Source organism: Nicotiana sylvestris, chromosome 5, assembly GCF_000393655.2.
Source record: "Nicotiana sylvestris chromosome 5, ASM39365v2, whole genome shotgun sequence".
Classification (NCBI taxonomy): domain Eukaryota; kingdom Viridiplantae; phylum Streptophyta; class Magnoliopsida; order Solanales; family Solanaceae; genus Nicotiana; species Nicotiana sylvestris.
The window spans coordinates 28,491,957-28,501,936 of NC_091061.1; positions in this window are offsets into that span (position 1 = coordinate 28,491,957).

Below are 9,980 nucleotides of genomic sequence, written 5' to 3' on the forward strand. Positions count from 1 at the left end.
TAAACATTTTGAAAATTAGAGATAATAAGGATTGATATGAAGAAATAAGCTATTGATCTGCAGTAATTGTATTTCTTGAGTGCCATTGTCATGTTAAAAGACAAGATTACCCTTTGTCCGACGGTAGAATTGCTCTTTTGGTAAGTCAAGGGTCGAGGAGTGAAAACGGTCTCTTCGCAGAACTCAAGAGGAAGACCTATTGTATGAGTTCACTCTTCCGCGCCCTTCAAGGATTAAGGTGTAAAAACAGTCTCTTTGCAGAAATGCAAGAGGAAGGCCTAGTGACTTTGATAGTGTATTCACCGTTTTCCTTCCCCCTAGGTTTTGGAATAAAAGATTTGCGGAAAATTGGTGATTCTGATAGCGTATCACCGTCCTTAAGAAATTTATGATACGTTATAGATCGTGTACGCTTTAGAATTGTAGAATCAAATAAAAAACTTGAATTTCCACAAGAATGCTCGAAACTTTAGGTGAGAATCAAGAAAGAAAATCAACTTAATTGTAGTGAGTCTTGTTTTTTCTTTGAGGAAGAGGGTTTGGTGAGTGAATGGAGATGAAGAATATTAAGTGATTTATATATGTAAATGCATGGGAAAATGCTAAGAATTTGACTGATAAAATCCGCGGTTTGAAGATTGACAAATAATGGTGGGTAAACGAAAACACGTATGCTTGAAATTTAAGCACATTTTGGGTTTTTCATAATAGTACAGAACAAGGTGTACGTAGCGTTTGTTTGTGTTTGAGAATGAGAGAGAGGAATTAGTCAGTAGACCACCTAAAAAATTTCTAACAAATAAGAAAATAAAATAATAAAATAAAAAATAAAAAGAAAGTCAGTGGGCCAGCTTGGCTTCATGTGTTTGACACATCCAGTATGGTGGTCAACCCCTATAATCAAATCCTTTGATTAATTTTAGGGTTTAAAAATGTGGAGTTAGAAAAGATTATGCATTGTCAAATGGACAAACTTGGAGACAAAAAAAATTAGAAAAAAAGGACAAACTTGGATAAATTTTGAGAATAAGGATTTAACTTATATATATTTGATTATATAAAGAAAATTTACGCTCGGCATATTTTAGCGGTTGTAATAGGTTACATGCCTTGTGACTCAAACTTTTAAAGTTTACTTAGGTTATAAGTTAACGCTATGGTCTCTCCCACTAACTATATTCTTGAGTAAGCCCAAAATACTACTATTACAATAATAACAATAATAATAATAATATATTCGGTATTATCTTATACCGTGGGATTTAGGGAGGGTAATGTGTACGCAGATCTTACCCTTACCTTGTAAGGACAAAGAGGTTGTTTCCAATAAATCCTCTGCTCAGGAAGTAAACCCAAAATTCGTCACGATGATAAATGATTATCAGAAAAATGGAATTCGGAATACATAAAATATAAACATAATTATCTTTCTTCTCTTTCGAATCTATCCATATATAAAAGTGATGAGGGAACATAAACAAGAAAGTTGGTGAAAAGTACATGAATTTTCTCTGATGACTGACGATAACGGAATGAAGCTTGCTGGAAAGTCAGTAGTTTATATCACATGGGAAAGTGTCATATTTGACCATTAATATTTAATACTACAATATAGAAGTATATAATTTACTTGGTCATGAGATAATTGCCCTTGACATGTCTTGAAAATTAAGCATTTAATAGATACTAAAATAAACCAGAATCAGTCTTCTCTTTGGCCCAAATTCTTTGACTCGTTCATGCTTTTAAAGAAAAGAAAAAAACTCCACTCCATCGACCCCCAAACCCTATTTCCACCTGGCGTTTTTCTTGCATAGCATTCATTAAGTCTTTATAACTATGTAAACTGTAAACGTCATCTTGAGCAAATTCTATCCACCACCGACGATACAAAAGTTTTTACTCTAAAAATTTAACCGCGCCCGATATTTACAAGTTTTTAGGTTGACTTATAACCTGTTTGACCAAGCTTCTAAATCAGTTTATTTTGAGAAGTATTTTTTTTTTAAAATGCTTTTAAAAAAAATATTTTTAGTAAGAAGCAATTTATGTTTGGCTATTTAGTTTGAAAAGTACTTTTGAGTAGCAATTAGTGTTTGGTCAAGCTCTACTTTTTTTTGCTTATCAAAAATTACTTTTGCTTCTCCTCAAAAGCACTTTTTTTTCCTTCCAAAAGCTTGGTTAAACACCTTAATTTTAGGGAAAAAACACTTTTGCATCAAAAGAAGCTTGATCAAACATGTCGGAGACATGTAATCGATTCCCTCACCAACAGCCTCCTCAGTCAAAGCTCGTACAAGGCTTGCCTAATGAGGATTACATCTCCTTTGTGATTGACGAGCTTTTAAACAATGAGCAGGTTAACCAGTACGCACTCAAATGGTAATGACTGCGAGTTTCCATAGGGAATGTTTACAAAAATAAGTAATAAATTAAAGTGACAATATGTTGAGTTTTTGTTTAAGATGAAATAGTCTTAAAATTAGAGTGAATGGGAAATGGGATTTGGATTCGGATTTGGTCAAATGATCGATCAATTGATTAATTTTTTGGACCAAATTTATTTGTTAATAGTGAATATTAACGTGATATAATCCGTGTTTGTAACGGATGTTTTCCAATCCGTGTATTGTGTTGCAACACTAAGCAACAATGCAGCCTAGTGCACCTCCCACAATGGTGCAAGTGTTCCTCCCACCAAGCAAGTGTATATACCACCATGTAAGTGCTTTCTCCATGATCTAGTGCTTGTTGCACCATGGAAGGGGCGGATTTCTCTCAAATAACTGCTATAAATAGAGCATAAGTTGGAGAGAAAGAAGAACACATCGAAAAAAACACTTGAAACACTCTGTATACACTTAATATACACTCTGTATACACTGGATATACACTCTGCATATACTGGATATACACTCTGTATACACTGCGTATACACTGGAAAAACGAATTGCAATTTGATATTCTCTTCAGTAAGAATTCAACATTGGCTATACTTTGCATTCCTTCCTCTCAGAATTTCCATTCGACTTCTGAGTTGTCCTCCTTATTCTGCATTGTTTTTAACTACAAACAAAGCATCCATAAGTGTGATTTGTTGCCGAACTTTGTGTTCGTTGAAACACTGGGGTTTGAAGTACCGCTATACCAGTGTGTAATTCGTTCTATCCTGGAGAAAATAATCTATAACCTTGGGTACTAGGAGGGGATTAAATTCCTTAAGGAAACACTGTGAATTCAGTGGGCTCGAATTAATTTCTGTTTTTATTTATATTTACGTTTATAAGCTAACGTTCTAATTTCCAGAATCATTATTTACAAGTACAGAGGAACAATAATCTTAAGGAATTTAATAATTTAATAATTTAATTTATGTATTTGTGTTACTTTTATTATTCTGGAAACTATAACCTTGTTTCCAACCTTTGTGGTTTTTTGTGTACTCCCGTTTGGAGAGTTAAGCCTTCGTTGCGGTTTGTTGGAGATTAAAATCTACGTGATTTTTACTCCAGTTTTAAAACCTTTCGTGGCATTTTGTTGGAGATTAAAATCTACGTGATTTTTCACTCCAGTTTTAAACGTTTATTAAACGTTTGATTGTGTCATTTTTACAGTAAAAATGGCGAATGACGGAAATCAAGCTGTTCCGATGATGACTGCCAACGCATCGACAAGTCGAACTCCGGCGTTGGCACCGGCAGAGAAACCCGGAAAATTTTCCGGGATGGATTTCAAGCGCTGGCAGCAAAAGATGTTCTTCTACTTGACTACGTTATGTCTACAGAAGTTCATCAAGGAAGATGTTCCTGATCTTCCAGATGAAACTCCAGAGAATGATAGCTTTCTCGTGATTGAGGCATGGAAGCATTCTGACTTCTTGTGCAGGAATTATATTCTTAGCGGGCTGGAGGATAATCTGTATAATGTATACAGTGGCGTGGAGACGTCAAAAGAATTGTGGAATGCACTTGAAAAGAAGTACAAAACTGAAGATGCCGGGATGAAGAAATTCGTCGCCGCAAAATTTTTGGACTACAAAATGGTAGATAGCAAGTCTGTTATTACCCAAGTCCAGGAATTGCAAGTGATTATTCATGATCTACTTGCTGAAGGTATGTTTCAAATAAATACTGATATTGAAAGTAAATTTTTTAGTAATTTTACTAACGGAATTTTCATTGAAGGTCTTGTCATCAATGAAGCATTCCAAGTAGCAGCAATAATTGAGAAGTTGCCTCCATTGTGGAAGGACTTCAAAAATTATTTGAAACACAAACGAAAGGAGATGTCCCTTGAAGATCTCATTGTTCGATTGAGAATCGAAGAGGACAACAAAGCTGCTGAGAGAAGAGGCCGTGGAAATTCAACAATAATGGGAGCAAATATTGTTGAAGATAACAAAAAGAGAAAGAAGGCTTCTGGTCCGAAATACAACCCAAGCAAGAAGCGGTTCAGTGGAAACTGCTACAACTGTGGGAAAACCGGACACAAATCTACGGAGTGTCGTGCTCGGAAGAAAGACAAGCAAAGGGGTCAAGCAAACATGGTAGAAAAGCATGATGATGTTGATGACTTGTGCGCCATGCTTTCTGAATGCAACCTGGTAGGAAACCCAAAGGAGTGGTGGATTGATTCTGGAGCCACTCGCCATGTTTGTGCTGTGAGGGAAGCATTTTCTACATATGCTTCTGCTGGACCCGAAGAGACGCTCTCTATGGGAAATGCTGCTACAGCAAAAATTGAAGGATACGGTAAGATATTTCTCAAGATGACTTCTGGCAAGGTCATGACTTTGAACAACGTCCTTCATGTTCCCGAGATTAGGAAGAACTTAGTCTCTACTGGACTTCTTGTAAAGCACGGTTTCAAGTGCGTTTTTGTATCTGACAAGGTAGTGATTAGTAAGAATGAAATGTTTGTAGGAAAAGGTTACCTTACTGAGGGCCTTTTCAAGCTGAATGTAATAGTTGTTGAAACTAATAATAAAACTTCAGCTTCTTCTTACTTACTTGAGTCAAATGATTTATGGCATGTACGTTTAGGTCATGTCAATTATAAAACCTTGCGAAAAATGATAAACTTGGAAGTATTGCCTAAGTTTGAATGCGAAAAATCAAAATGTCAAATATGTGTGGAATCTAAGTATGTTAAACATCCTTATAAGTCGGTTGAAAGGAATTCAAATCCTTTAGACTTAATTCACACAGATATTTGTGACATGAAGTCAATACCATCTCGCGGTGGAAAGAAGTATTTCATAACTTTTATTGACGATAGTACTCGATATTGCTATGTTTACTTACTTAATAGTAAAGATGAAGCAATAGACGCATTCAAGCAATACAAAAATGAAGTTGAAACGCAACTTAACAAGAAAATCAAAATGATAAGAAGTGATAGGGGTGGTGAATATGAATCTCCTTTTGAACAAATATGTTTAGAATATGGAATTATTCATCAAACAACAGCCCCTTACACTCCCCAATCCAATGGGATTGCGGAAAGAAAGAATCGTTCATTAAAGGAGATGATGAACGCATTGTTGATAAGTTCTGGTTTGCCACAGAACTTGTGGGGGGAAGCCATTCTTACGGCCAGCCGAATACTAAATCGAGTACCCCATAGTAAAACACAATCCATTCCATATGAAAAATGGAAAAGAAGGAAGCCCAACTTGAATTATTTTAAAGTGTGGGGGTGTTTGGCAAAGGTGCAAGTTCCTAAACCCAAAAGGGTAAAAATAGGACCGAAAACAGTTGATTGTGTTTTCATAGGATATGCAACTAATAGTAAAGCATATCGATTTCTGGTTCATAAATCAGAAAATCCCGACATTCATAATAATACGGTTATAGAATCAGATAATGCTGAGTTCTTTGAAAATATATATCCGTATAAAAAGGAATGCGAGTCGATTGGTGAAGTATCTAAACGACCTCGGGAAGAAACAAAAGAAAGTACATTTAATCAGGGGGATCCAAGACGTAGTAAACGTCAAAGAACGTTTACTTCGTTTGGACCAGATTTTGTGACTTTCTTATTGGAAAATGAGCCTCGAACATTTAAAGAAGCTATGTCTTCTTCGGAATCATTGTTCTGGAAAGAGGCAGTCAATAGTGAAATAGAATCCATATTGAACAACCATACATGGGAATTGGTTGATCTTCCTCCTGGAAATAAACCTTTGGGTTCTAAATGGATTTTTAAGAGAAAAATGAAAGATGATGGCACTATTGATAAATTCAAGGCAAGACTTGTTGTCAAAGGGTATAGACAACGAGAAGGTCTTGACTACTTTGATACATACTCCCCAGTTACAAGGATTACGTCCATACGGATGTTAGTAGCATTAGCTGCAGTGTATGGTCTTGAAATTCATCAAATGGATGTTAAAACGGCCTTCTTAAATGGAGAGTTGGAGGAAGAAATTTACATGGAACAACCTGAAGGGTTTGTGGTTCCAGGTAAAGAAAATAAGGTATGTAGACTTGTTAAGTCCCTTTACGGACTAAAACAAGCACCCAAACAATGGCATGCGAAATTTGACCAAACAATGTTGTCAAATGGTTTTAAGATAAATGAATGTGATAAATGTGTGTACATTAAAAATGTTCCAAATCACATAGTCATTGTTTGCCTATATGTGGATGATATGCTGATAATGAGTAATAACATTGCCAACATAAATGCTACTAAGCGTATGCTAACTAGCAAGTTTGATATGAAGGACTTGGGAATTGCAGATTTAATTCTGGGGATTAAGATCCAAAAGACTCCTCAAGGCCTGGCATTGTCACAATCTCATTATATTAAGACAGTACTTGAAAAATTCAAGCACTTGGGCTTTAAAGTTGCAAAGACTCCAATTGACGTGAATCTTGCACTAGCAAAGAACAAAGGCCAAAGCATATCACAATTGGATTATGCTCGTGTGTTGGGATGCTTAATGTACATCATGAATTGTACACGACCAGATATAGCTTGTGCTATAAGTAAACTAAGTCGATACACGAGCAATCCAGGCCAATCTCACTGGATGGCAATGAAACGAGTTTTGGGATACTTAGAACATACCCAAAACTTTGATTTGCACTACAGTAAATATCCTGCGGTGATTGAAGGATATTGTGATGCAAATTGGATCACCGGTTCAACTGATTCGAAGTCCACAAGTGGATATGTATTCACTATTGGTGGAGGAGCGGTATCTTGGAAGTCGTCCAAACAAACATGTATTGCCCGCTCTACAATGGAGGCTGAGTTCATAGCCTTAGATAAAGCCGGTGAAGAAGCTGAATGGCTCCGGAATTTCTTGGAAGATATTCCATTTTGGCCCAAACCGTTGGCACCAATATGCATACACTGTGATAGCCAAGCGGCAATTGGAAGGGCTGGGAGCGTTATGTATAACGGTAAATCTCGTCATATACGACGAAGACATAAAACCGTTAGGCAACTTCTCTCTAGAGGAATTATCACGATTGACTATGTAAAGTCAAGTGATAATGTGTCAGATCCACTTACAAAAGGCCTAACTAGAGAGGTAGTTGAGAAATCATCGAGGGGAATGGGACTATGGCCGAGAACAAGTCATTGTGGCGGTAACTCTACCTAGAAGACTGGAGATCCCAAGATCTAGGTTCAAGGAGATCAAACAAAGTCATTAATGACGGTTCAACATTGTCAACAAAATTTGTTTTAGTCCATTCTCGTGATGAGACAATGTTCAGTACCAAGGATAAAGCATTAAGGCTTTTTAATGATTTCTAAATTTGATACAGGGTATATCAAATAGTGTATCTATGAGATGACACGTTTAGGAATCACCTATGTATGTGTGAAGTGTTAGCCGCTTCAAGGAGAATTTTGCAAGGCCAATTCTCTACGCACTTATGAAACCAGGCAGTGTTCATGGCTGAAACGAACACAACAATGAGAACCAAAGACGGTTAAGGGATTGATTGTGTGACTTATGGTTGTCTAGGTATACACTAAAGTTCGACGGTTCAAAGATATCAAATCTACCGATTGACCGAGTATATCCGACATAAGTTCACTACGGAAAGTTCAAAGGGAAACCTACTTATCCAGATGCAATTAATTCTTGTTTGCAAATCACACAAGTTTTTCATGCATACTTCCATGATATAGCCATTCCCCATTCATGTGGGGGATTGTTGAGTTTTTGTTTAAGATGAAATAGTCTTAAAATTAGAGTGAATGGGAAATGGGATTTGGATTCGGATTTGGTCAAATGATCGATCGATTGATTAATTTTTTGGACCAAATTTATTTGTTAATAGTGAATATTAACGTGATATAATCCGTGTTTGTAACGGATGTTTTCCAATCCGTGTATTGTGTTGCAACACTAAGCAACAATGCAGCCTAGTGCACCTCCCACAATGGTGCAAGTGTTCCTCCCACCAAGCAAGTGTATATACCACCATGTAAGTGCTTTCTCCATGATCTAGTGCTTGTTGCACCATGGAAGGGGCGGATTTCTCTCAAATAACTGCTATAAATAGAGCATAAGTTGGAGAGAAAGAAGAACACATCGAAAAAAACACTTGAAACACTCTGTATACACTTAATATACACTCTGTATACACTTAATATACACTCTGTATACACTGGATATACACTCTGCATATACTGGATATACACTCTGTATACACTGCGTATACACTGGAAAAACGAATTGCAATTTGATATTCTCTTCAGTAAGAATTCAACATTGGCTATACTTTGCATTCCTTCCTCTCAGAATTTCCATTCGACTTCTGAGTTGTCCTCCTTATTCTGCATTGTTTTTAACTACAAACAAAGCATCCATAAGTGTGATTTGTTGCCGAACTTTGTGTTCGTTGAAACACTGGGGTTTGAAGTACCGCTACACCAGTGTGTAATTCGTTCTATCCTGGGAGGAAATAATCTATAACCTTGGGTACTAGGAGGGGATTAAATTCCTTAAGGAAACACTGTGAATTCAGTGGGCTCGAATTAATTTCTGTTTTTATTTATATTTACGTTTATAAGCTAACGTTCTAATTTCCAGAATCATTATTTACAAGTACAGAGGAACAATACAATATGTATTACTTAACTACGGTTTAGTAATAACAGTTTATGTGAAAAACATGTATTACTATTTTTTATTCGGTGGGTCAGTATAAACGCCGGATTTTATATACTTGGTGTGATTTGAGCGGTGTCATCTTTTCCAACTAACTTATAGTACTTGTTTGTCCCCCGCTTTCTTTCCTCCACAGACACCAAAGATCAAGAACTCGAAATTAAAAAGAAAGATTGGTTGGCGGCTTTGCCCTGTCACTTAAAGGCAGATAACGGAGTGTAGCATGTAAATATTTATGGCCAAATACGTAACACGCCCGCTAAACCTATTCGATATTTTCATTTGATGCTTAAACTAGGACTAATATCTGTTGAACACCTACACCACTCAAGATCTGTACCTATTAGACACTTTTTATGACATGACAAAGAATGTGTTTTTCACTTTCGTTCTGCGCCTAATAGAACCCCAAATAATAATTTTTTTCCAACTTGGGCACCTGAACATATTGGTGTTACACATCATCATCCGCATCCCTCCCCCACCCACATTTCTTCCTCATTCGTCCCTCCACCACATTAGTGTGAGTAACGTGCACCATATTTTTTGAACTAGCTATCAGTTTGTATTTAATAGGTACATATCTATTAAGGTTCACGAGTCTAATACGGAAAAGGGTTTGTTGAGGTGTCAAGATGGAAGTATCAAACAAGTTTAGGAGGCCACTTATGAATTTGGCCAATATTTATAAACCACTCATAGTATATTTGTCAACAGAGAATCCTTCCACAACCATTTCATGAATATCCTGCACCAGGCCCCCACTTGCTGTATGGAAGCCCCAGCACAATAACACTGCAAGTGCAGCCATATGGAAAGAATCGCTTCTATTATCATAACTGAA